The following is a 24,221-nucleotide window of genomic DNA, read 5'->3' on the forward strand; positions in this document are numbered from 1 at the left end:
AATCATGAGCAGGCTCCTCATTACCACCCTTCTGCACTTTGGTCCACATTTAAGAGCAACTTTCCTGGGCTCTTACCTGGCCACCCTGACCCCTGAGTTTCAGAACTTACCTGTGTCCTTCTTCTGCAAAACCCCTAGATCTTAAAGACAGTGGAATCAGAGAGTCGATCCACAAAGGCATTTTTCTCTCTCTGAATATTTGTTAGGAGAGTGAGCAAATGAACTCATTCACTCATGGAAAAACAGGTCTTAAAAAACATACAGATGATTTATACAGGCAAGAAATGTTTAACCTATCAAAGGAGAGAACAGGTATTTCTTGCCTCTTAGAATGTGGCGGGTGACCTGTTAGGTACCTGATATTCTTATACTGGTTCATCCTGTGTCAACCTTACAAGGAACGTATCCAGGAATAAAGAAACTGAGGTCAAGACCCTGGCCTGAGGCTGCAGGGCAGTAAGTGAGACAGGAGGTGAATCAACAAGTCCCATCATCTGTGTTCCTCCCGCCACCCCACTCCACCTCCTCTGAAAATTCATTGGGTAGAAGACCTCTTTGCCAAGCTAGGGACTTTGGAGGCATTCTGTAGGCAATTCTAAAAATAAGAAAAAGCAACTGACTATAAATATATGGGAACTACTAAAGGAAGGAGGAATTATTTCTGCCTGAGGTAAGTCAGAAAAGCTAACAAGTGGAAGTGGGACTGTTTAGGGACTTGTATTTCTATTTCATTAATTCATATTTGCAGAGGTTATCACTAGCTTTCGGCTCCAACCCACGACAATGAACAACATTTTCTATTCATTTGAGGTTTCCATCTTGTCATATTTTCAGCAGGTCATTCCTTAGGGATCCTTTACTTTTATTTATAGCCGTTTACATCATTTCATTGCCAGAATTTAGCAAGTTCTGGCAACAGCCACTTTCAGAGGAGCTGAAGCCTCCAACGCTACAAACCTTGAAGAAAGCGTGGAATTTGGAGACTGCTGGAAGCAACTCTCATATTCAGTGACTTCACAGAGGTAGCTTGAAATTAGCCAAGGTGAAAGCATTTACATGGCGGAAACTGACAAATGCTGCAAATTGAGGCTCTTTTTTGCTTCCCACTGAGAGCTGGTTGTTAAACATTGCACCAACACACGACTGGCTCAGCTATTGTGAAAGAGCAGAAAGAATCTTGGATAGAAGTTAGAAAACTTGAGTTTTAGCCTGGTGACATTACTAACTCACTTCAACCTCAGGCAAGTCATCTCATCTCCCGGGGGCCTCAGTTTCCTTGTCTATTAAATGGAGGGAGATTGACTAGATTAAAAAATCAGGACTGTTAGGTCCCCAAGTTATTCCTTAAAAGGAAAATGGTTTGAAAGCAATCTTCAACACGAAAGAAAGAAAAAGGGAAGGAAGGTAGGAAGAAAGAAAAGAAAGCCATGCATGAACCTCTGGATAAGACCAAATAGGTTAACTTAAATAATAAATTGTGTTTAGTGGTTAAAATCTTTCAAAATCTGAAACTCAGGGGAAAGATAATAAAAGCAGTCAGCCCTCTGTTCTCATCAGTCCAATGTATTGAACCCCTGAAATGGGGCAGTCACTGCTGGTCACCAGTGCTATCTTTCTGGGGAAGACGCATTCCCTGATCCCAGAAGCTTGCAGACTAAGGAGGCAGATAGACAAGCAGGCAAGCATTGTAACAAACAGGATTCGTGTTCCGATAGAGAAGAACCAGGCTTTAAGAGAGCACCCGGCAGGAGCAATATCAGTGTTGGGAGAGTCGAGGATGGCTTTTTGGGAGAAAAGACACCTAATGAGATTTAAAGCCAGGGGTCAGACTGGGTAGGAACACTAGGGGAATTTCACAGGCATCAAAAGGAAGTGAAAAGCATGAGACCAGTGAATGCTGGAAAGGTAGCCAGGGCCTTTTGTACCAGGTACGGGAGTTCAGAGAAGCCACTGAAGCATGTGCAAACAAGAGAGTAATTTGAGCTTTAGAAAGCTCATCCAGACTGTTATCTGGGGCAGGAATGGAAAGGAAGCAGCACTGGAAACTGGGGGACCAGTTCAGAGACTTGCAGCAAAATGGGAGTCTGGTGACTTGGTAGATAGTGAATGCACCAGGGCGTGTCTAAGTACCCTGAGGCTGCTGTAACAAATACGGTGTAACAGATATGGTGGCTTGAATAACAGAAATCTATTCTCTCACAGTTCTGAAGGCTAGAAGTCCAAAATCAAGGTGTCAGCAGGGCTGTGTTCCCTCTGAGACTCTGGATAGAATCTCCCTTCCTTCATCGTAGCTTCTGGGGGGCTGTCAGCCCTCATGCTCCTTGGCTTGCAGCTGCATCTCCCCAATTTCTGCCTCTGTGTTCTCCCTGCGGGTCTCGATCTCTCCACATCATCTTCCTACACCAGTCATATGGGACTAAGGAGCCACCCTGCTTCAGCATAATCTCATCTTAACTAATTACACCAACAAGGACCTTATTTCCAAGTAAGGTCCCATTCTGAGGTTCTGGGGACTAGGAGTCTAAGAGATCTTTTAGGGAGGACACAGTTCAACTTAAGGGGCTTCCCAAGTGGCACTACTGGTAAAGAACCTACCTGTCAATGCAGGAGACATTAGAGACGCGCGTTCGATCCCTGAGTTGGGAAGATCCCCTGGAGGAGGGAATGGCAACCCACTCCAGTATTCTTAGCTAGAAGATCCCATGGACAGAGGAGCCTGGTGGGCTACAGTCCATAGAGTCGCAAAGAGTCGGACACAACTGAAATGACTTAGCATGTACACACTCAATTCAACTTACAACAGGAAAAGATTTAAACATTGAATCTGTTGCAGTAACTCAGGCTCTGTTCACTAAATAGAAATATGGAGACAGCATTTGGGGTAACATAGAAAAGAGTAGCTTTTAGTCATTTGCCAGGCAAAGGGGGCCACAGCGGGTTAATGCCCTCAAGACTGTGTGACCCACCCTGTAGGGGATAGTGAGGACTTTTATAGTGTTCAAGGAGCAGGGCATGATCAGCTTGTGGGCAATTCTGGGACTGGTCGGCATTGAGATGAAGTTTCAAGCATCATCAACGTTCTGGTTTCAACCAGTCTAGAGTCTATCTTCTTGTGGTCAGCAGTTTTCATCTGGAGGGAGGTCTGCTTCCTGTAAAAACAACTTAGGAATGTGTGTCAGACCTTTATCTCTTTCAGGGAACTATGAGTTTGGTGATTCTGCTATGTGGCAGAATTATAGTCTAAATTGTTACCAGTTTTCCAGTCCAACAGCTATTTTTTTCTCTTCATCTTCATATTTGCCAATCATTAACACTTGGGTCAGCATTTTACTTCTAAGGACAAAGACACGGGGGCTTGCTCAGGATTTCAAATCAGTAAGACTAACAATAAACTGTGAGGTATCGGGGGAGGGGCAAATAAAAGATAGAAGTCAAGGGTTGCATGTTGATTTCTCAGTAGACAGTGGTCAAGGGAACCAAGAAGGGAACATAGGAAGGGGAGCAGATTTCAGGAAGAAGGTGATGAGTTTCATTTTGGATGTGTATCAATTTAAGAATGTGTTCAGCTGCAAAAAAAAACCAAAAAACAAAAAACCAAGGCTCTTGGGTTTCCTTTTCCCATATAACAAGCCCAGAGGTATGCAATCCAGAACTGGTAAGTTGTACCGCATTGTCATTAGGAAGCCATGCTCATTCTGTCTTTCCAGTTGCCAGTCTTACAGTGTAGAACTTTACCTTCCTGTCTATGTATCCTGGTCACCTACAGGCTAGTACAATTCCAGCACCATGACCACGTTCCAGACAAGCAGAAGAAGGTGAAAACAGGAATGAATTCAGTCAGAAAAGCAAAAACATCCTGGAAATCCTAAACTTGTGTGTCATCTGGCCACATCTGCCTACAAAGGAGACTAAAGAGGACAGTACTTTCAGCCCTAAACAAAATCAAGGCTCTGTTAAAAAAAAATAAAGAAAGAGTATATTTGTGGTAGAACTCTAGCAGTTTCTACCACAGTCCACCATTTGGGCTAGCCAACATTCAAACACATCCTTCTTCCCATAAATAAAAGGAACTTACCCCTCCCCGAGAAATATAGCTGCAAAGTTCACGCTAGCCAGTGATTCCAGTGCAAAATCCAAGATCTTTAGAGGTTTAGAGTCAAGATATTGCTTCTCTTGAGTAAGGATCCATAAGCTTAAGCTTAAAGACAAATTTCTCTCCACAACAGAAGTGAGGCATACAGATATAGATAGACATAACTTAGATGATCACTTCTACAAGTGACTGATTAATGGATTAATTGATTGATGACTTTTTTAAACCCTCTTTGGGAAGAGGGGTGCATGGCAAACACCCACGGAGCCCCTGGGCCATGGAGCACATAAAATCCCACTGGGCAGGAGCAGTGAGCACTCACGGTCCCGGCAGTAGAGCTCCTGGACTAGCCCCTTAGACGGCCCCTGTTCTGGCCTCTGGGGGGATTCTCCTTGTTTGCTATTCCCTACTAAAACCAGATGGCCCTTGAATCCAGCCAGAGCTCAGAGTGGGACAAGAATCCACCATCCCGGACTTAGGAGGGAACTCGAACCACTGTCTTTTAACTAAAACCATTCACCTGATATCTGGAGTTTCTGAAGCTCAGGTTCTTATGTCTCAGAGCCAGGGAGAATTCAGTGAGAGGCCAAGCGGCAGGCCAAGAGTCAGCTTATTAACACAGGATACTTGTGAGAGAGACAAACAGTCTCTGCCCCAAGACTGGAGGACTTTATTTCTATAAGCAAAAGAAAAGTGGAGAGGGGAAGAAGACCACCTCCTTCCTCACGCTGTGGGTAGCCGTCAAGGCTTACATTGTTAGTTCCTCCTTTAACACTGTATGGTCTAACCAGGACTGTCATGGCACCAATTAAATCATATGTATGTTAGCAGAAGTGTGGTGACATACTAAAATCTGGTAATTCATCTCAGGTTTCAGTATAATGTCCCCTTTCATTTAATTTCTTTCCCCTTTCACCTCCAGTCCTATCTTGGCTGCGAGCAGAGATGCTACTCTTCAAGGACCATTAACTCCCTGATTTCATGTAGCAACATTCAGACCCCATATCTATTGTCTTGTGTTTCAGCTATCAGGGTTTGTGGCTTGAGTGTGCTTGGCATCTGATTTGTCTGGTCTTCCTTCAAGGTAGCGTAGATTGTTGCTAGGTAACTGGATTCTTTTTCTGAGTAGTCATTAGCCTGTAACAGTCTCCCAAACTCCCTTAAAATTTCCTCTCTGCTTTAATCTCTTAGTGGAATTTTTTAATTAAAATAACTTTATTTATCCTACTCTCTCCCCATCACTACAGCTGCACCTGAGTCAGGCACTGGGAAGAATGCCCTATCTGGAAGCTGACAAGCTTTAGCAGACACTCCAGTCCCATCAATACCTTAGGGGCTTCACAGGCTGTACTGAACAGCCCGGGAGGTTCTTTGATAATCAAAACTTTTAAGATTTTAGCAGGCTTCCTCTATTTGCTTCAGTTCTATGAATAACCCTTATCAAAAGATCTTGTCCAGCCAGCTCTTTTCCAGAGCTGAAAATTGGCAAAATACGTCAACCTCAAATATGCTACTTTGGCATAAGGATTATTTTAAGATAAAGACATTTGAAAAACAGAAGGTACAAGAAGGACATTCTGACCACCCCTGCCTACCTCCCTACAGCCTGCACTTTTCTTCCTGAAAGCAGGAGACAAAACTCCCTAGTGCAAGATGCCAGGAGGAAAGAAACATTCTTACCACCAGAGATGGGAGTGGGAGCAGGAGAAATCTATACAAACAGACCTTGTTAAAATAACTCATCTTACCTTGGTCTCCCCATATGTTTTAGTTACTTTTCCACAGTCGCCTCTCTTTGTTCAACCAAGTATATAAGCACTTCGGCCTTTACTCTTTGGGTTGAGGGCAGGGGGCAGGGCAGGTCTTCATTTTCAAAATCCATATGCTGGGACTTCCCTGGCGGCCCAGCAGTTAGGACTTCGAGTTTCCAAAGCAGGGGGTGTGAGTTTGATCCCTGGTCAGGGAACTAAGATCCCACATGCCACCTGCCATGGCCAAAAATTAAAAAAAAAAAAAAATCCATATGCTTTTCTCCTGTTAATCTGTTTTAGTGAATTTAATTCTCAGGCCCAGCCAGAGACCCAGAAAGAATAAAGATAAAATTCTGCCTCCCCTGCAGAATCTTTTAGTCTAAAGACCTGATTTTTTACCTCTGTATTCTGCCAACCTCCTTCTCACTTAATTCAAAGGTCTTTGTCTCAAGACAATCCAAAATTAAAGATGGGGTGAAGATGGTGGAATAAAAGAACATGCACCCATCTCCTCCAGTGAGAGCACCAAACTCAAAACTAGCAGTTGACCAACCATCCACAGGAGGACATTCAGTTCAGTTCAGTTCAGTTCAGTCGCTCAGTCGTGTCCGGCTGTTTGTGACCCCATGGACTGCAGCACGCCAGGCCTCTCTGTCCATCACCAACTCCCGGACTTTACTCAAACTCATGTGCATGGAGTCGGTGATGCCATCCAATCATCTCATCCTCTGTCGTCCCCTTCTCCTCCTGCTTTCAATCTTTCCCAGCATCAGGGTCTTTTCAAATGAGTCAGTTCTTCGCATCAGGTGGCCAAAGTATCGGAGTTTCAGCTTCAACATCAGTCCTTCCAATGAATATTCAGGACTGATATCCTTTAGGATGGACTGGTTGGATCTCCTTGCAGTCCAAGGGACTTTCAAGAGTCTTCTCCAACACCACAGTTCAAAAGCATCAATTCTTTGGCACTCAGCTTTCTTTATAGTCCAACTCTCACATCCATACATGACTACTGGAAAAACCATAGCCTTGACTAGACGGACCTTTGTTGGCAAAGTAATGTCTCTGCTTTTTACTGGAACCCACCAAAAATAGATACCCCACACCCAAAGACAAAGAAGAAGCTGCAGCAAGATGGTAGGAGGGTCACAATCATGATAAAACCAAATCCCATACCCACTGGGTGGGAGACCCACGAACTGGAGAATAATAATACCGAAGAAGTTCTCCACTGTTAGGAAGGTTCAGAACCCCACATGAGGCTTCCCAGCCTGGGGACCCGACGAAGGGACTGGGAGTCTCCAGCGGGACCTTGAAGCCCAACAGGATTTGATTACAAGACTTCCACAGGACTGGGGGAAACAGTCTTGGAGGGTACAAACAAAACCTTGCACACACCAAAACTCAGAGGAAAGGAGCTGTGACTAAAGGAAACTGAACCAAAACTACCTACTAGTGTTGGAGGCATGCCTCATGGGTGGGCAGCGGCTCACCACAGGGTTGGGGGCGCTGGTAGCAGATGTCTGGGAAGGTCCCCTATGGTGTAAACCCTCTTGAAGGTTGCCATTAACCTGGCCATAGAGCGCATAAACCCAAGGGCTGAGTCGCCTCAGGCCAAAAAACTACCAGGGAGGGAGCACAACCCCACCCATCAGCAGATAATTGGATTAAAGCTTTATTGAGCAAGGCCCTGCCCATCAGAGCCAAAGCCAGTTTTTCCCACTACACCCTCCCATCAGGAGGCTCACATAAGCCTCTTAGCCTCCTTCTCAGGGCAGACAGAAGAAAGAAGGACCACAGTCTCACAGTGACTAAAACGAAACTACTTTACAGCAAGTTGATTCGGAGAAGGCAATGGCACCCCACTCCAGTACTCTTGCCTGGAAAATCCCATGGGTGGAGGAGCCTGGTAGGCTGCAGACTCATGGGGTCGCTAGGAGTCGGACACGACAGAGCGACTTCACTTCACTTTTCCCTTTCATGCACTGGAGAAGGAAATGGCAACCCACTCCAGTATTCTTGCCTGGAGAATCCCAGGGACGGTGGAGCCTGTTGGGCTGCCATCTATGGGGTCGCACAGAGTCGGACACGACTGAAGCGACTTAGCAGCTTAGCAGCAATCCGCATAAAAAAGCAGAAAATTACATCCCAGATGAAGGAACAAGATAAAGTCAGAGAAAAACAACTAAATGAAGTGGAAATAGGCAATCTTCCCAAAAAAGAATTCAGAACAATGACAGTGAATATGATCCACGATCTCAGGAAAAGAATGGAGGCAAAGACTGCGAAGATGCAAGAAATGTTTACCAAAGACCTACAAGAACTAAAGCTGGTGGAGGTGATGGAATTCCAGTTGAGCTAATTCAAATCCTAAAAGATGATGCTGTGAAAGTGCTGCCCTCCGTATGCCAGCAAATTTGGAAAACTCAGCAGTGGCCATAGGCCTGGAAAAGGTCAGTTTTCATTCCAATTCCAAAGAAAGGCAATGACAAAGAATGCTCAAAGTACCGCACAATTGCACTCATCTCACATGCTAGCAAAGTAATGCTCAAAATTCCCCAAGCCAGGCTTCAACAGTACGTGAACCACAAACTTCCAGATGTTCAAGCTGCTTTTAAAAAACGCAGAGGAACCAGAGATCTAATCGCCAACATCTGTTGGATCATCAAAAAAGCGAGGGAGTTCCATAAAAACATCTACTTCTGCTTTATAGACTACACCAAACCTTTGACTGTGTGGATCACAGCAAACTGGAAAATTCTTCAAGAGATGGGAGTACCAGACCACCTGATCTGCCTCCTGAGAACTCTGTATGCAGGTCAAGAAGCAACAGTTAGAACTGGACATAGAACAACAGACTGGTTCCAAATTGGGGAAAGGAGTACGTCAAGGCTGTATATTGTCACCCTGCTTATTTAACTTATATGCAGAGTACATCATGAGAAACACTGGGCTGGAAGAAGCACAAGCTGAAATCAAGATTGCCGGGAGAAATATCAATAACCTCAGATATGCAGATGATATCACCCTTATGGCAGAAAGCGAAGAACTAAAGAGCCTCTTGATGAAAGTGAAAGAGGAGAGTGAAAAAGCTGGCTTAAAATTCAACATTCAGAAAACTAAGATGATGGCATCTGGTCCCATCACTTCATGGGAACTAGATGGGAAAACAGTGGAAACAGTGACAGACTTTATTTTGGGGGGTTCTAAAATCAGTGCAGATAGTGACTGCAGCCATGAAATTAAAAGACGCTTGCTCCTTGCAAGAAAAGTATGACCAACCTAAACAGCATATTAAAACACAGAGACATTACTCTGCCAACAAAGGTCCACCTAGTCAAGGCTATGGTTTTTCCAGTAGTCATGTATTGATGTGAGAGTGGGACGGTGAAGAAAGCTGAGCGCCGAAGAATTGATGTTTTTGAACTGTGGTGTTAGAGAATGACTCTTGAGAGTCATTTGAACTGCAAGGAGATCCAACCAGTCAATCCTAAAGGAAATCAGTCCTGAGTATTTACTGGAAGGACTGATGCTGAAGCTGAAACTCCAATACTTTGGCCACCTGATGCGAAGAACTGACTCCTTGGAAAAGACCCTGATGCTGGGAAAGATTGAAGGCAAGAGGAGAAGGGGACAACAGAGGATGAGGTGGTTTGATGGCATCACCAACTTGATGGACATGAGTTTGAGTAAACTCTGGGAGTTGGTGATGGACAGGGAAGCCTGGCGTGCTGCAGTCCATGGAGTCACAAAGAGTTGGACACGACTGAGTGACTGAACTGAACTGAACAAAAACTAAAGAACAAACAAACAGAGATGAATAATACACTAGAAGGAATCCAAAGCAGAATAACTGAGGCAGAAGCACAGGTAAATGACATGGAGGATGGAATGACGGAAATCACTGCCTCAGAACAAAATATAGGATAAAGAATGAAAATAAATGAAGACAACCTAAGAGACCTCTGGGACAACATTAAAAGCATGAACATTTGCATAATAGGGATAGAAGAGAGAGAGAAAGGACCTGAGGAAATATTTGAAGAGATAATAGTTGAAAACTTCCCTAACATGGGAAAGAGAATAGTCAGCCAAGTCCAGCAAGCACAGAGAGTCCCAGGCAGGATACACCCAAGGAGGAGCACACCAAGACACATAGTGATGATCAAACTGACAAAAATTAAAAACAGATAAAATATTAAAAGCAACGAGGGAAAAACAGCGAACAACATACAAGGAACCTCCCATCAGATTATCAGCTTGATTTCTCAACAGAAACTCTACAAGCCTGAAGGGGATGGCATGACATGTTTAAAGTGGTGAAAGGGAAGAATCTGGAACCAAGAATACTCTACCCAGCGAGACTCTCCTTCAGATTTGGTGGAGAAGTTAAAAGCTTTCCAGACAAGCAAAAGTTAAGAGAATTTAGCACCGCCAAACCAGCTTTACAACAAAGGAACTTCTCTAGGCAGAAAACAAGAGAAGGAAAAGCCCTACCTACAGAAAATAAACCCGAAACACTGAAGAAAATGGCAATAGGATCATACATATCAATAATTATCTTAAATGTAAATGGATTAAATGCACCAACCAAAAGGCATAGACTGGCTGAGCAGATGAAAACATCTGCACGTATGCACTTCCATGCTTGACCCCCCAAATTGTATGTAATTATTTTTATATTGTTAGGTTAATCATGTTCCCATTATAGCTTACCATTGTAATTATCTTTTATCTTTTGTCTAACTATTGATTGTGAAAACTGACAAACATCTTTTACTATTGTGATTATTTAAATATTACTCACTTAATACCACTGTATCATGATTGGTCAACAGAAAAATTATAAAATTCTATATCACTCAAAACTACCTTGTAATAGAAAAACCTGTAATAATTTTTTTAATCCAGATACATATCATATTTATCTTAGAATTTTTTGAAAAATACAAATGCCCAGGTATTGCTTTTGTTTTTTTTGGCCAGAGCTCTAGATATGTTTCTAATGAGCAGCCATGTTTAAAAACAACTGGACTATATGAGGATGTTTTACTTTTATCTAGTTTGTTTCACTTTCTCTATTTCATATTCAGTGCTCCCATTTCAGTTACTTTGCTTTCCAATTCCTCCATCTCTTCTTTTTCTGCTTGATGTTCCTTCTCAAGCCTTTATCAAGTGTAGTAGAAAAGCTTTTGTATACATATATGTAAGTAATATGCATAACATATATAGTAGAAAACTTATGAATTTTTGCCTAACTAAAAAATTTATGACGTTTTGATTCCACTTGTTTAACTTAGTATGAATAGGATGCTATGTTTCTAATTTATAAAAATAGATATACCACAAGCAAAAAAGATTTACTATAAACACAGGGAACTACAGTTAATATCTTGTAATAACCTGTAATGGAAAATAATTTCAAAAATAACATATGTGTATATGTAACTGGATCACATACACAAAAAAGAATTCTACTTTTTGAAATTTAGTAGTGTGTAACTCTTTGGAAATTTTTCTAAATGTCCTATGGACATAGCTAGTAACAATGTATGAGATACAACATTTTAAGTATATTTGTGTAGGATATAATTAATACAAATTAATTAAATGTAAATCTATTATATTTAAACTATTAATGATGTCATTCAAGACACTCCTATTATTTTTTCTGCATTTCGATAAAATAATCTCAGAAAAATGTTCACATGTCTCATATGATTATATATTGCTTCTTTTCCCTTATGTTTCTTCTGATTTTTGCTTTATGTATCTTTGTTTCTTTGTTGTTAAGGTGTCTAATGGTTTGTGATATCTAACTTCTTTGTGAATTGCACCCTTTATCATTAAAAATATTCATCTTTGTTTCATTTAAAATAAATAAATAAATTTAAAAGGAAAAAATATAGATGAGGGATGGCTGCAGTGGACAAGGAAATGCCCAGTGCCCTTTTTGCTAATAGACTTTACTCCCTTGAACTGGCAGATAATTCTTATGGAAAACCTGTTTTGGAGGACTTTGCCAAAGGGGCAGGAAATCACCAGTACAACAGCATCAATATTCTAAATTTTTTCCACCATTTCCTCTAGCCCTGATTGGCATGAATATGACTGTCCCGTTGTGTGGCAAAAAAAACAGTTTGACTGAACGCCACTTCATCACGAAGTGCACCAGCTTTCCAGCCCGAAGCGGTTGGGGCCTCATTAATTACTATTCTCCTCCTCACAGTTAATTCCACAGATTAGGGCCTGTGACTTCCAGAAACCACCTTAAAATACTAAAGTCTACATGCATCAGCGTTCCTAATTGTAGGCCACAGAAGCTGATCCTGGCTGGTTACACAGAAAATAAGGGTATTAAAATTATCTCAATGGCCCACAGAATCTGTGTGGAACTGAAGAAATTGGCTCAAGATTAAGCTTCCAAGTAAAGTATCTAAAACCAAAAACCTGGCCTGATGGAGAAGCTTCTGCCACTGTGGCTGCCCCCAGGATGCACCAAGGCCACCATTTGCAATTCAATCAGACTCTCCCTTTGTCTCCAACCACTGCTACACCAGACATGGGCTTCCCAGGTGGTGCAATGGTAAGGAATTCGCCTGCCAATATGCAAGAGATCCAGTCCGATCCCTGGGTCAGGAAAATCTCCTGGAGTAGGAAACGGCAACTCCCTCTACTATTCTTGCCTGGAAAATTCTATGGACAGAGGAGCCTGGTGGGCTACAGTCCATGGGGTGACAAAGAGTTGGACACGACTGAGCACGCACATGCACGCGCACGTACTAGTAATGCTATCACTTGTGCATCAAGAGCTCAACTCAACTTGCAGCTGCTGTATCCCTGAAAGCCTCTGCCACTGCCCGGGAAACAGTTTCCACTCCAAGCCTCCTTCCTCAAACTGCTCCTTCTGTATCAGAGTTTCATAGGGGCAAGTCCTCTTGGTGGAGAAGAGCTCACAGGCCTGAGCCTGACCACAAAAGAGGCTGGAAAACACCTCTGGGGTGGAAACGGGATTCAAGTGGCTGGAAACTCCCAAACAGAGCAAAAAGTGCTGAGAAGCCAGAAAACATGAAGGGTTATGCGGGGCATTCAAGTGGAGCAATCTGCCCAGTGATGACAAGGCATATCTATAGTTTGGGAGAGTTACATGGGCTCAGAAGCACAGAGATGGTGCTATGGGTTGAACTATGTCTCCCCCCAATTTATATCCTCACCTTCCAGGTGAGGCTTCCCAGGTGGCACCAGTGGTAAAGAACCCACCTGCTGATGCGACAGACCCAAGAAAATCATGTATTCTTGGCTAGAGACTCCCATGGACAGAGGAACCTGTCACAAAAGAGTTGGACAGGACTGAGCACACTCGCCCATGTCCTCACCTCCAGCATCTCAGGATGTGTCCTCAATTTGGAGAGAGGGTCTTTGCAGAGGTGATCGAGTTAAAATGAGATCATGAGAGTTGGCCCTAATCCAACATGACTGGGAAATTTGGACTCACAGATTGCCATGGAAAGATAAAGGCAGCAAGCCAACAAACATCAGAAATTGCCAGCAAAACGCTAGAAGCTAGGAGAGAGGGATGGAACAGATATTTTTTTCCCTCACAGACCTCAGAAGGAACCAGCCCCACCACACCTTGATCTTGGACTTCTAGTCTCCAGAGCTGTGAGACCATAAATTTCTGTTGCTTAAGCCACCCAGTCTGCAGTGTTGTCTTACAGAAACCTTAGGAAAATAACACAGATGATAAATTAAGCCAGGGAATTAGGTAAGTTTGCCTAGGAAGGCTGTGTTGATGCAAAGGGAAGTGATCTCAGAGAGACAGGAGTGAGCGGTCCTGAAGACAGACCTTAGTTCCCTGCCCAGCAATTCAACCTGGGCAGCCTGGATGAAACTAAGATCATGGCATCTGGTCCCATCACTTCATGGCAAATAGAAGGGGAAAAAGTGGAAGTAGAGACAGATTTTATTTTCTTGGGCTCCAAAATCACTGTGGATGGTGAAATTAAAAGACCTTTGCCCCTTGGAAGGAAAGCTATGACAAACCTAGACAGCGTATTCAAAAGCAGAGGCATCACTCTGCCAACAAATGTCAGTATAATAAAAGCCATGGTTTTTCCAGTAGTTATGTATGGATGTGAGAGATGTACCATAAAGAAGGCTGAGAGACAAAGAATTGATGCTTTTGAATTGTGGTACTGAGAGTCCCCTGGAGAGTCCCAAGGAGATCAAACCAGTCAATCCTAAAGGAAATTAACACTGAATAGTCATTGGAAGGATTGATGCTGAAACTGAAGCTCCAATATTTTGGCTACCAGCTGCGAAGAGCCAACTCATTGGAAAAGACCCTGATACTGGGAAAGATTGAAGGCAAAGGAGAAGGGAGCAGCAGAGGAAAAGATGGATAAATAGCATCATCAACTCAATGGGCATGACTTTGAGCAAATTCAGAGAGACAGAGGAGGACAGAGGAGACTGGTATACTACAGTTCATGGGGTTGCATGGACTCTCATATCCAAAGAGTCTGATACGACTTAGAGACTGAGCAACAACAGCCTGGATGAAAACCAGGAAACCTAACTGCTAGACCACCAAGGGTTAGAAGTCAGAACTAAAGTGGCCCTGGCTCTTGCCACCCTCCCACCCCCTTTGAAAGCAAGAATGTTTCAAGAAGGCAGCAACTGTAACAACAGGTGCAAAGTTTATTATCAGAGACACAGCACAACAAGTGGGACATCACACAAGGAAACAGATTGTTTAAGACGGAAGCAAGGCAGAGATACACACCCAGAGAGCAAGGCTGTGAGCATCATTCCTAAGATGAGGAGCACAGTGAAGAGGTGCTGTAAATCACTTATGCAGGGTGGTCCTTCCAGTCTTTGATTCCCTTTGGCCAATTACTTCTTTTTCCACATCTGACCCGTCCGAGGACCCTCCCCAACCCATGTGCACAAATTTTTACCAAGATGAATTCCACCACATGGGCCTGTGGGGTGGTGCCCCCTCCTACATGACCCCCAAGAAGCCTTCCTGTGCATGGGCAGACAGGAACGTTTTCCTCGACCTCAGCAGCGGGCACTTTATCTCTGCCATTAGCTTTGTCCTTGGAGCGTCTGGGGAAAAACAAAGCTTCAATTTTATTCCACTTGACAAATACCAGCTGTCCAGCCCAGAGGCCCATCCACCTCCTACCTCCCTCAGGGAAGAAGAGGGAGGGTGAATACTTGGGGTTATACTGAAGGAAGGAGGCCCTTCTTCTCTATGAGAGAAAGAAGGAAAAACCGGATGCGGGTGAGATGAGGATTCCTGGGCAGTGACCTTTCAGGAAGCAGGAATATCCTCAGGAATAACCTGAAGGGAAGAAGGAAGAGAGCAGGAAGGGAAGAATGCCATGATAGCAAAGTATCACGAAGGGCACCCTGACTTGGGCTGTCCGCCTGCCCAGGGAAGCTCTCACACCTCGGAGTCACTCCAGTCATGGGGCAAGGTTGCTGGGCTGCTGGGCTGCTGGGCTGCTGGGCTGTTTGTATTCCCGAGCCCATCAGAGGTTAAGAGCCGCCCTTTGTGGGTGGAGGCGGGGAGGGCAGGAATTCTTGGCCTCTGGGCTTCTCTGTGCAGGGAGAGTAACTCAGGCAGCCTGAGGGCAAAGCTCAGACAAGAGTCAGAGGTGCCGGCTGTGGGCAGTGAAGGTACATGCGGGACTGGTGTGCCCCCAGACAATGGAAGGAATCTCAGATGACGGGGGCAGAGCTCCGGCAGCCTCTGCGATACAGCTGTGGCTTGACAGACATCTCTCAATGTCCGTGAACAGGAAAGGGAGTAGAAAGGAAGACCACGGAGAGGCCAGGAGCTTGGCAATTTTAACCAGTTTGAAGAACACGAATGTTCTGTATCTCCTCGGTTCTGTAGAAGAAGACATTCAAGGAGAATGAAGAAGGTTTAAAGTATGAAAGAGAAAGCTGATCAGGAAGATACAGAAAGATTGCCAGGCAACGACAAAGACCCAGCTGAGCGAGAGAGAGAGAATGACCTTGTTACGGCACAAATATCATCAACAGCATCAGGTGTGAGAGGACAGTGGAGCCCAAGAGGAGTGATCGGTAAAGATGTGGTGAAGGCATTACGCCTTTACTGGACAGGAAAGCTTAGAACAGGAAAGTGAATAGAAAGGGAGAAAACGGAGAGGCCAGGATCTTGGCAGTTTTAACCAACTTGAAGAACGGGAGTCGTGGGAGCAACTGAGTAAAATAAATAAATAAATAAATAATTGTGAAGGATGAGAGAGTGTGGTGATGATACAAGGTCCAGGATGTGGCCGTGGCAGTGGGTACTTAGGTGGAACAGAAGTAAGGTCACAGAAGTTCCAAAGAACCACCAGGCTGCTCTCACCATGTTGCCAGTGCCTGCATCACCCACTCCTCCTCCCCTCTCCCCTCCTGGTCAAAGCCTGGGGGTCCAGGACCACTGGAACCCTGACAGCTACAGTGCAAAGATGAAATAGAATTAGAAACCATCGTTAGGCCTGAAGACCAGAAAATCAGACACCAGCAGATAGACTGAAGACAGAAAGACTTTATGAAACATTCACAGCAGTGACTCGACAAGTTCTTCAAAAGATATCTCAGAGACAGGAACTGTTTTTCCCAGATTCAAGATTGCCAGGTAACAACTGACTGGCTTCTTGGTTCAGCTATGAGACTTGATTATGCAGATAATGCTGAAAACTAAGGACTTGGGACCTGATGGTGCAAAACGTGTAGACAGCACAACTAAAACTCCAGAGACCTGTATCAGTTTGGATGTAAATAATCCTGCTTGGAAGCCTGGGGTAAAGGCTTTGCTACCCTTCTTCAGATTCAGGGTCATGGTGGCTACCTGATAATGGTTAAAGTTAAGGTAATGGTTAAGGCAATTCTCACTGTGGTCCAGGAGCTCCTGACATAGGATGTAGTTGCTGGGGCAAACCAAACAAAAGGAGGCTTGCCTGATGCTTCAGACGAGCATATTCTTGGTTTTGACACAGGAAATTCAGTTCTCTGTGAAGCTGCTGAAGTTCTGCTGCAAACAGAACTCAGAGAGCTGCAGCCAGAGTGGCTGTTCAGGCAATTCTTGCTGATCCAAAGACAGACAACCAAACCAGAGGATTGTGGGGAATACCAGGTTCAACTGGTCACATATTTGGAAAGAATCATTCTTAACAGACTTATCTGATGGATATAGGAGGAACTCAGGACATTCTAGAAGAAGTCAGTCTTGTCCTAAATTTGTTGGGCTTTAGAAGACGGTGTCATCCAGGTACACTGACCGGTGAGAGTTCTATTTAGCCCCCAGGACTCCATCAGCAGTTAAACACAGCAGAGGGAGTGGACATGATTCAGGCCTCCAGGAATGTGTCAGCGATGGCCTGTACCGATTTGCTTCTAACAGAATTCAGCCAGCACTATAGGGTAAGCCTGCAAGTTCCTGGACAAAATTGGTTTACTCAGCTCGGTAACTCCAGAACCTAACACATGCCCACCGTGCATACCAGAAAGAAGCTCTCTAAACCCTTGTTGATTGAAGGCAGGAGGAGAAGGGAACAACAGAGGATGAGATGGTTGGATGGCATCACCGACTCAATGGACATGAGTTTGGGTAAACTCCGGGAGTTGATGATGGACAGGGAGGCCTGGCATGCAGCAGTTCATGGGGTTGCAAAGAGTTGGACATGACTGAGCGACTGAACTGAACTGAAACCCTTGTTGATTGAATGATTACTGGTTTATACTATTTGTGATGGAATTTAGCATGGCCATCTAGTAACAGGAAGTATTATCAAGACATTTAAGTTCAAGATTACATTTGAGTAAATATTGAATTAGTGACTCCCCCACAAAATTCTTGAAATAGAGCAAAATGGAGGCTATTTTTTTGTGTGCAGTAAAAAACACCTAACAGGAGATTTTCTGTCTTAAGCATCTTTAAGTGTACAGTTTAGTCATATTAAGTATATTCACATTGCTGTGAAACAGATTTCCAGAACTTTTTCAGCTGGTAAATCTGAAACCCTATACTCGCTTAACAACGCTCTCACCTTTTGCCTTGCTCACCAGCCCCTGGTACCCCATGAATCTTCTTCACGTACATGAAATCATACAGTATTTATCTTTTTGTGATTGGTTTATTTCATTTAGCATAACATCCTCAACTTTCACCCATGTTGTAGCATGTGACAAGATTTCTTTTTTTTTATTAGTTTATTTTCTATTTTTTAACTTTACAATATTGTATTTGTTTTGCCATACATTGACATGAATCCACCATGGGTGTACATGTGTTCCCCTCCAGAACCGCCCTTCCACCTCCTTCCCCATCCCATCCCTCCGGGTCATCCCGGTGCACCAGCCCCAAGCACCCTGTACAAGATTTCTTTTTAAGGCTAAATAATATTCCATTGTATGTATATACTATATTTTCTTTATCCTTTATTTCTTCCTACTATATCTTACTCATCTGTTGACAGACATTTGGGGTGCTTTACCTCTTGGCAATTGTGAATAATGCTGCTATAAATATGGTTGTATGCGTGTATCTCTTTGAGACTCTGCTTTCAATTATCTAGGATATACACACTCAGTTCTATTTTTAATTTTTTGAGGATCTTCCATACTGTTTTCCATAATGGTTGCACCATTGCACAATCTTGACAACAGTGCACAAGGGTTCCTATTTCACCATATCCTCACCAAATTGTCTTATTTTCTGGGTTTTTAGTAGCCTTTCTAATGAATGTGAGGTGATATGTCATTGTGGTTTTGATTTGCATTTCTCTGCAACAAGTATAGGATTTCCTGTATTCATTTTGGTGATCATATTTCCAAGCCTTCTATTCCCAAAATCTAACCAATTAATTAATAATCACATAATCTCTATTCAACAATGAGTGGGTACTCAGGTGGAACAGAAGTAAGGTCATGTGGCATTTCACATGATATACTCTGCATAGAAGTTAAATAAGCAGGGTGACAATACAGGGTGTCATTATAGCCTTCACGTACTGCTTTCCCAATTTTGAACCAGTCTGTTGTTTCATGTCCATTTCTAACTGTTGCTTCTTGACCTGCATAAAGTTTCTCCGCATACAGGTTTCTCCATACAGGAGGCAGGTAAGGTGGTCTGGTATTGCCATCTCTTTAAGAATTTTCCAGTTTGTTATAATCCACACAGTCAAAGGTTTTAGCATAGTCAATGAAGCAGAAGTAGATGCTTTTCTGGAATTTTCTTACTTTTTCTATGATCTGATGGATGTTGGCAATGTGATCTCTGGTTCCTCTGCCTTTTCTAAATCCAGCTTGAACGTCTGGAAGTTCTCCGTACAAGATCTAATCAAAGGAAATAAAACCAGTTTTAAGCATTTCAAACAAAAGTAATTAATAAAGCAACTGGCTACAAGAGTGTTAGAAGAGATGAAGGGGCAAAAGAGGAAAGGGGTGATTTCTCAAAGATTATCAACTTCAGGAAACCATCACCACTCTGGGCTAGAGGAGCAAAAGTGTTACCTGAAACCCAGGGGCACAGTATCCCTAGGGCGCCTGTTGGCTGTTGGAGCCCAGCTGTCTGAGCAGGAGCTCGGGAGCCTACACTTTCAGGTTGCTGCTTTCTCGTCCGCAGCCACCACCGAGATTCCCTGCTGCCATTGTCACTAGAGCCAAGGCTGCCGCCACCACCAACACTGTCTTCTCAGCTGTTCGGCTGTCGCTGATGTCACAAGGAACCAGTCAGAAAGGTAGTTAATTCTCTTCCTTTCCCCTTGCAGTGCCTCACATTGACAAAACCTGACTAAACAGACACCATCTAACTCGGCAGTCGGGAAAATATAATTTCTCTCTCACTGATACATAGCAGAGCACAGAAGGGCAGATAAGAACTCAAAGCAATAAGTAAATGACCAGCGCAGGCTACCCTCTTGGTCACTGAGCATCCCTTCTCATTCTCTTACCTCGATTTAGGTAAAAGTCTCAAAGACTAAATGGAAGTTACTTACCAGTGTTGCCTACATCTTAGAAACCTTTCACACGTGCTGTGTGCTCAGTTGTGTCAGAATCCTTGTGACCCCATGGACTGTAGTCCACCAGGCTCTTCTGTCCATGGGATTTCCCAGGCAAGAACAGTGGAGTGGGTTGTCATGCCTCCTCCAGGGGATCTTCCAGACACAGTGACTGAAACTGCATCTCCTGTGTCCTCTACAATGCAGGCAGAATCTTTACCCACCAAACCAGCCTTTCATAGGTCTCCGTTATCTTCAGTGTAAAGTTATTTTGGGGGGCTCCAAAATCACTGCAGATGGTAACTGCAGCCATGAAATTAAAAGATGCCTGCTCCTTGGGAGAAAAATTATGACCAGCCTAGACAGTGTATTAAAAAGCAGAGACATTACTTTGCCAACAAAGGTCCATCTAGTCAAAGCTATTGTCAAGGCTGTATATTGTCACCCTGCTTATTTAACTTATATGCAGAGTACATCATGAGAAACGCTGGGCTGGATGAAGCACAAGCTGGAATCAAGATTGCCGGGAGAAATATCAATAACCTCAGATATGCAGATGACACCACCCTTATGGCAGAAAGCAAAGAAGAACTAAAGAGCCTCTTGATGAAAGTGAAAGAGGAGAGTGAAAAACTTGGCTTAAAGCTCAACATTTAGAAAACTAAGATCATGTCATTCAATCCCATCACTTCCTGGCAAATAGATGGGGAAACAGTGGATACAGTGGCAGCCTTTATTTTTGGGGGCTCCAAAATCACTGCAGATGGTAATTACAGCCATGAAATTAAAAAACGCTTGCTCCTTGGAAGAAAAGCTATGACCAACTCACACAGCATATTAAAAATCAGAGACATAACTTTGCCAACAAAGGTCTGTCTAGTCAAGGCTATGGTTTTTCCAGTGGTCATGTATGGATGTGAGAATTGGACTATAAAGAAAGCTGAGGGCCGAAGCATTGATGCTTTTGAACTGTGGTGTTGGAGAAGACTCTTGAAAGTCCCTGGGACTGCAAGGAGATCCAACCAGTCCATCCTAAAGGAAATCAGTCCTGATTATTCATTGGAAGGACTGATGCTGAAGCTGAAACTCCAATACTTTGGCCACCTGATGCAAAGAACTGACTCATTGGAAAAGACCCTAATGCTGGGAAAGACTGAAGGTGAGAGGAGAAGGGGATGACAGGATGAGATGGTTGGATGGCATCACCAACTCAATGGACATGAGTTTGAGTAAACTCCGGGAGTTGGTGATGGACAGGGAGGCCTGGCGTGCTGCAGTCCATGGGGTCTCAAAGAGTCAGACACGACTGAGCAACTGAACTGAACTGAAAGTTAAAGCCCCATAGTTTGGAGGCTAAGAACCTACCAAGCTAGACCAGGCTTCCTTTCACAACTTCTCACTATCGCAGTTAGATTGATCCATATTTCATTTTCCAAACATATCTTGTATGTTTCTTCCTCTAAGCCTTTGAGCTTGTCATTTCCTCCACCCAGAATGCATCCCCATCTCATCTTTTCTACCTCCTCTGCTTCAAGCCTACCCTATGTTCACACCATGGCTCAGGTTCAATTCCTGCACACAGTCCCCTCCCCCCACAAGGCACCAGCCCTCAGGACTTTTTCCACCCTCTGAATTCCTCATGTCTATCCCACTGATAGTGACCAATTAGCCTTTCTGGCACCCCTATGGCACCTAGTGGCATATTGCTTCCAACCTATCCATTTACTGACGGATTTCTGGCAGTGGAGGATAGAGAAAATGAATTGGCAATGCATAGCCAGCTATTAATTTGAAGCCTAAGCATTTACTGCCTGCCTGATATCAGCTTTCCTGCAGCCTCACGTAGGCTGCCTAGGCTCTGCCTGTTTGATTCTGAATTGTAATTTGCAGCAGTTTGTGAGCTCTCCATAGCAAACTTCAAAGGAGTTCAGCTGGCCTTCAGAGATACTGTTCTCAGATTACTACCAAGTGAGCAACCTGATTGAGGGTATTACTAAACCACACAGCTTACCAGCTAGTATCAAGTCAAAGCAGAAGCAAACAAAATGTTTTTGAGGGTGTTACACAACAGGAATTGTGAGAAAACTTGCAAAGACTCAGAACTGAACAAATTTCTACTTAGCCATCCTGAGTCTGCTCCTGACAAAGATTAAAAGAAGCAAAGGAGCTATAAACCCTCCTTCTCTATGGAAGTTTAAGATTAGCTCCTACCAACAAAAAAATTCTTCATCAACAGGAAGGGCAATCAGTAAAGAACCAAAGATGTGGTTCTTATCCCAGTTCTGCCTGGGATGAGGCACATCTCTTTGTCTCTCTGGATTTCGGTTTCCTCATCTGAAAAATGAGGAATTTGAACTAGATAATCCACAAGGGCCCTTGCAATCATAAAATCTGAAGACATCTTTAATTGCTTTCTGGTCTCCTTTTACAAAATATCCAATTAATTCATAGAATTAATAGGTTATTAATTACCTATTATACTGAGAGCTACCACGCATGATGGTTCAGTTTGTATACTGAACAAATCCGGGGGCTACCATTTACAATATAGTCTATGTAAAATATACCCCTGTGTTGAGTGATATACAACCTGAGCATCCAAACACAGCAGCCTTGACTATGCTCTTCAATTTTGTAAATATTTAAGTTTTCATCTTTTATTTTCCGTTTTTTTTTTTTCAAATGTAGGGTGTACTTTTTTTCTTTTTTTGACTGCACTGCACAGCATGTGGGATCTTAGTTCCCCAACCAGGTATCGAACCCATGTCCCCTGCAGTGGAAGCACAGAGTCTTAACCACCTAACCACCAGGGAAGTTCCTCACCTTTTATTTTTTTAATACCCATTGTTTCATGACCTTGGGTCCCTCCCAGCGAAAATAAAACTACATTAATATCTGGTACTGAACTAAGTACTCTTTTTTTTTTCTTTTTTAATATCTATCTATTTATTTATTTAGTTGTGTTGGGTCTTGGTTTCATCATGTGGGATCTAGTTACCTGCTGCTGCTGCTGCTGCTGCTAAGTCGCTTCAGTCGTGTCCGACTCTGTGCAATCCCATAGACAGCAGCCCACCAGGCTCCGCCGTCCTTGGGATTCTCCAGGCAAGAACACTGGAGTGGGTTGCCATTTCCTTCTCAGAATGCTCAAACTACTGCACAATTGCACTCATCTCACACGCTAGTAAAGTAATGCTCAAAATTCTCCAAGCCAGGCTTCAGCAATACGTGATCCATGAACTTCCAGATATTCAAACTGGTTTTAGAAAAGGCAGAGGAACCAGAGATCAAATTGCTAACATCCGCTGGATCATCGAAAAAGCAAGAGAGTTCCAGAAAAACATCTATTTCTGCTTTATTGACTATGCCAAAGCCTTTGACTGTGTGGATCACAAGAAACTGTGGAAAATTCTGAAAGAGATGGGAATACCAGACCACCTGACCCGCCTCTTGAGAAACCTGTATGCAGGTCAGGAAGCAACAGTTAGAACTGGACATGGAACAGCAGACGGGTTCCAAATAGGAAAAGGAGTCCGTCAAGGCTGTATATTGTCACCCTGCTTATTTAACTTATATGCAGAGTACATCATGAGAAACGCTGGGCTGGAAGAAGCACAAGCTGGAATCAAGATTGCCAGGAGAAATATCAATAACCTCAGATATGCAGATGACACCACCTTTATGGCAGAAAGTGAAGAGGAACTAAAAAGCCTCTTGATGAAAGTGAAAGAGGAGAGTGAAAAAGTTGGCTTAAAGCTCAACATTCAGAAAACTAAGATCATGGCATCTGGTCCCATCACTTCCTGGCAAATAGATGGGGAAACAGTGTTAGACTTTATTTTTCTGGGCTCCAAAATCACTGCAGATGGTGATTGCAGCCATGAAATTAAAAGACGCTTACTCCTTGGAAGGAAAGTTATGACCAACCTAGATAGCATATTAAAAGGTAGAGACATAACTTGCCAACAAAGGTCCATCTAGTCAAGGCTATGGTTTTTCCAGTAGTCATGTATGGATGTGAGAGTGGAATGGTGAAGAAAGCTGAGCGCCGAAGAATTGATGCTTTTGAACTGTGGTGTTGGAGAAGACTCTTGAGAGCCCCTTGGACTGCAAGGAGATCCAACCAGTCCGTCCTAAAGGAAATCAGTCCTGGTTGTTCATTGGAAGGACTGATGTTGAAGCTGAAACTCCAATACTTTGGCCACCTGATTTGAAAAGTTGACTCATTGGAAAAGACCCTGATGCTGGGAAGGATTGGGGTCAGGAGGAGAAGGGGACGACAGAGGATGAGATGGCTGGATGGCATCTCCGACTCAATGGACATGAGTTTGAGTAAACTCCGGGAGTTGGTGATGGACA

The 24,221-nt window shown here is 43.5% G+C and overlaps 1 pseudogene; it reads left to right on the top strand.

Annotated features, from left to right (window-relative positions):
- Positions 1-15,124: 15,124 nt before the first annotated feature.
- On the top strand, positions 15,125-17,037 carry LOC145540511 (tRNA-splicing ligase complex subunit RTRAF pseudogene; annotated as a pseudogene).
- Positions 17,038-24,221: the final 7,184 nt, after the last annotated feature.

The sequence above is a fragment of the Giraffa tippelskirchi genome, chromosome 3 (genome assembly GCF_054371585.1).
Source record: "Giraffa tippelskirchi isolate mGirTip1 chromosome 3, T2T-mGirTip1v1.2.pri, whole genome shotgun sequence".
NCBI lineage: Eukaryota > Metazoa > Chordata > Mammalia > Artiodactyla > Giraffidae > Giraffa > Giraffa tippelskirchi.